This window comes from Palaemon carinicauda, chromosome 16, assembly GCF_036898095.1.
Source record: "Palaemon carinicauda isolate YSFRI2023 chromosome 16, ASM3689809v2, whole genome shotgun sequence".
Classification (NCBI taxonomy): domain Eukaryota; kingdom Metazoa; phylum Arthropoda; class Malacostraca; order Decapoda; family Palaemonidae; genus Palaemon; species Palaemon carinicauda.
The window spans coordinates 65,305,166-65,310,165 of NC_090740.1; the positions used below are offsets into that span (position 1 = coordinate 65,305,166).

General features: G+C 32.9%; 1 protein-coding gene across 2 annotated transcripts in view; it reads right to left on the reverse strand.

Moving 5' to 3' along the window:
- Window positions 1–5,000, reverse strand: part of LOC137655054 (uncharacterized) — a 102,095-nt gene that overhangs the window by 19,599 nt on the left and 77,496 nt on the right. The window lies entirely within an intron of this gene.

The following is a 5,000-nucleotide window of genomic DNA, read 5'->3' on the forward strand; positions in this document are numbered from 1 at the left end:
GTAAGCATATCCCAGTCCTGGCCTTTGCTCAATTCTCATTGTTTGCATAATTATAATTTACTTTGGCAACCCATTTCTATGCTAAGCTCGCATGATCTAATCTTTGCAATCAGAATTTCGGTGCTAGTGCGGCTTGCATCCTACTAGGATATTCAGAATGGAGCTTGTATCCTAACAGGATATTCTAAATATAGCTTGTATCCTAACAGGATATTCAAAATATAGCTTGTATCCTACCAGATTATTCTAAATGTAGCTTGTATCCTAACAGGATATTCAAAATGTAGCTTGTATCCTACCAAATTATTCTAAATGTAGCTTGTATCCTACCAGATTATTCTAAATGTAGCTTGTATCCTAACAGGATATTCAAAATGTTGCTTGTATCCTACCAAATTATTCTAAATGAAGCTTGTATCCTACCAAATTATTCTAAATGTAGCTTGTATCCTACCAGATTATTCTAAATGTAGCTTGTATCCTAACAGGATATTCAAAATGTAGCTTGTATCCTACCAAATTATTCTAAATGTAGCTTGTATCCTACCAGATTATTCTAAATGTAGCTTGTATCCTACCAGGATATTCAAAATGTAGCTTGTATCCTACCAGGATATTCTAAATATAGCTTGTATCTTAACAGGATATTCACAATGTAGCTTGTATCCTACCAGGATATTCTAAATGTAGCTTGTATCCTACCAGTATATTCTAAATATAGCTTGTATCCTACCAGGATATTCAAAATGTAGCTTGTATCCTACCAGGATATTCTAAATATAGCTTGTATCTTAACAGGATATTCACAATGTAGCTTGTATCCTACCTGGATATTCAAAATGTAGCTTGTATCCTACCAGGATATTCTAAATATAGCTTGTATCCTAACAGGATATTCAAAATGTAGCTTGTATCCTACCAAATTATGCTAAATGTAGCTTGTATCCTACCAGATTATTCTAAATGTAGCTCGTATCCTACCAGGATATTCAAAATGTAGCTTGTATCCTACCAAATTATTCTAAATGTAGCTTGTATCCTACCAAATTATTCTAAATGTAGCTTGTATCCTACCAGATTATTCTAAATGTAGCTTGTATCCTAACAGGATATTCAAAATGTAGCTTGTATCCTACCAAATTATTCTAAATGTAGCTTGTATCCTACCAGATTATTCTAAATGTAGCTTGTATCCTACCAGGATATTCTAAATATAGCTTGTATCCTAACAGGATATTCAAAATGTAGCTTGTATCTTACCAAATTATTCTAAATGTAGCTTGTATCCTACCAGATTATTCTAAATGTAGCTTGTATCCTAACAGGATATTAAAAATGTAGCTTGTATCCTACCAAATTATTCTAAATGTAGCTTGTATCCTAACAGGATATTCACAATGTAGCTTGTATCCTACCAGGATATTCAAAATATAGCTTGTATCCTACCAGGATATTCACAATGTAGCTTGTATCCCACCAGATTATTCTAAATGTAGCTTGTATCCTACCAGGATATTCAAAATGCAGCTTGTATCCTACCAAATTATTATAAATGTAGCTTGTATCCTACCAGGATATTCAAAATGTAGCTTGTATCTAACCAGAATATTCAAAATGTAGCTTGTATCCCACTGGGATATTCAGAATGTAGCTTGTATCCTACCAGATTATTCTAAATGTAGCTTGTATCCTACCAGGATATTCAAAATGTAGCTTGTATCCTACCAGGATATTCAAAATGTAGCTTGTTTCCTGCAAAATCATTCTAAATGTAGCTTGTATCCTACCAGGATATTTAAAATGTAGCTTGTATTCTACTAGATTATTCTAAATGTAGCTTGTATCCTACCAGGATATTCACAACGTAGCTTGTATCCTACCAGGATATTCAAAATGTAGATTGTATCCTACCAGGATATTCAAAATGTAGCTTGTATCCTACCAGGATATTCTAAATATAGCTTGTATCCTAACAGGATATTCAAAATGTAGCTTGTATCCTACCAAATTATTCTAAATGTAGCATGTATCCTACTAGATTATGCTAAACGTAGCTTGTATCCTACCAGGATATTCAAAATGTAGCTTGTATCCTACCAAATTATTATAAATGTAGCTTGTATCCTACCAGAATATTCAAAATGTAGCTTGTATCTAACCAGAATATTCAAAATGTAGCTTGTATCCCACCGGGATATTCAGAATGTAGCTTGTATCCTACCAAATTATTATAAATGTAGCTTGTATCCTACCAGGATATTAAAAATGTAGCTTGTATCTAACCAGAATATTCAAAATGTAGCTTGTATCCCACCTGGATAATCAGAATGTAGCTTGTATCCTACCAGATTATTCTAAATGTAGCTTGTATCCTACCAGGATATTCAAAATGTAGCTTGTTTCCTGCCAAATTATTCTAAATATAGCTTGTATCCTACCAGGATATTTAAAATGTAGCTTGTATTCTACAAGATTATTCTAAATGTAGCTTGTATCCTACCAGGATATTCACAATGTAGCTTGTATCCTACCAGGATATTCAAAATGTAGCTTGTATCCTACCAGATTATTCTAAATGTAGCTTGTATCCTACCAGGATATTCAAAATGTAGCTTGTATCCCACCAGGATATTCAGAATGTAGCTTATATCCTACCAAATTATTCTAAATGTAGCTTGTATCCTACCAGATTATTCTAAATCTAGCTTTATCCTACCAGGATATTCAAAATATAGCTTGTATTTTACTAGATTATTCTAAATATAGCTTGTATCCTACCAGGATATTCGCAATGTAGCTTGTATCCTACCAGGATATTAAGAATGTAGCTTGTATCCTACAAAATTGTTCTAAATGTAGCTTGTATCCTACCAGTATATTCAAAATGTAGCTTGTATCCTACCAGGATTTTCAAAATGTAGTTTGTATCCAACCAGATTATTCTAAATGTAGCTTGTATCCTACCAGGATATTCAAAATGTTGTTTGTATCCAACCAGATTATTCTAAATGTAGCTTGTATCCAACCAGATTATTCTAAATGTAGCTTGTATCCTACCAGGATATTCAAAATGTAGTTTGTATCCAACCAGATTATTCTAAATGTAGCTTGTATCCTACCAGGATATTCAGAATGTGGCTTGTATCCATAAATGTAGCTTGTATCCTACCAGGATATTCAAAATGTAGTTTGTATCCTACCAGGATATTCAGAATGTAGCTTGTATCCTACCAGATTATTCTAAATGTAGCTTGTATCCTACCAGGATATTCACAATGTAGCTTGTATCCTACCAGGATATTCAGAACGTAGCTTGTATCCTACCAAATTATTATAAATGTAGCTTGTATCCTACCAAGATATTCAAAATTTAGCTTGTATCCTACCAGGATATTCAAAATTTAGCTTGTATCCTACCAAATTATTCTAAATGTAGCTTGGATCCTACCAGATTATTCTAAATGTAGCTTGTATCTTACCAGGATATTCAGAATGTAGCTTGTATCCTACCAGATTATTCACAATGTAGCTTGTATCCTACCAGGATATTCACAATGTAGCTTGTATCCTACCAGGATATTCAAAATGTAGCTTGTATCTAACCAGATTATTCCAAATGTAGCTTGTATCCCATCGGGATATTCAGAATGTAGGTTGTATCCTACCAAATTATTCTAAATGTAGCTTGTATCCTACCAGATTATTCTAAATGTAGCTTGTATCCTACCAGGATATTCAGATTGTAGCTTGTATCCTACCAAATTATTCTAAATGTAGCTTGTATTCTACCAGGATATTCAGAATGTAGCTTGTATCCTACCAGGATATTCAGAATGTAGCTTGTATCCTACCAAATTATTCTAAATGTAGCTTGTATCCTACCAGATTATTCTAAATCTAGCTTTATCCTACCAGGATATTAAAAATATAGCTTGTATTTCACCAGATTATTCTAAATATAGCTTGTATCCTACCAGGATATTCAAAATGTAGCTTGTATCTAATCAGAATATTCAAATTGTAGCTTGTATCCCATCGGGATATTCAGAATGTAACTTGTATCCTACCAAATTATTCTAAATGTAGCTTGTATCCTACCAGATTATTCTAAATGTAGCTTGTATCCTACCAGGATATTCAAAATGTAGCTTGTATCCTACCAGGATATTCAAAATGTAGCTTGTATCCTACCAGGATATTCAAAATGTAGCTTGTTTCCTACCAAATTATTCTAAATGTAGCTTGTATCCTAACAGGATATTCACAATGTAGCTTGTATGCTATCAGGATATTCAAAATGTAGCTTGTATCCTACCAGGATATTCAAAATGTCGCTTGTATCCAACCAAATTATTCTAAATGTAGCTTGTATCCTACCAGATTATTCTAAATGTAGCTTATATCCTACCAGGATATTCAAAATGTAGCTTGTATCCTACCAGGATATTCAGAATGTAGCTTGTATCCTACCAAATTATTCTAAATGTAGCTTGTATCCTACCAGATTATTCTAAATCTAGCTTTATCCTACCAGGATATTCAAAATATAGCTTGTATTTCACCAGATTATTCTAAATATAGCTTGTATCCTACCAGGATATTCGCAATGTAGCTTTTATCCTACCAGGATATTAAGAATGTAGCTTGTATCCTACAAAATTGTTCTAAATGTAGCTTGTATCTTACCAGGATATTCAAAATGTAGCTTGTATCCTACCAAGATATTCAAAATGTAGCTTGTATCCTACCAAATTATTCTAAATGTAGCTTGTATCCTACCAGATCATTCTAAATGTAGCTTGTATCCTACCAGGATATTCCAAATGTAGATTGCATCCTACCATATTATTCTAAATGTAGCTTGTATCCTACTATGGGTTTAGGTGGGAAAAGGTGAAAAATGTATGAGTATAATTTTATTTAATTTATAGAGCGGTTTTTTAGGCTGGGAAAGGTGAAAAATATATAATAGTGTATAAAAATCTATATTTATAAAGTCT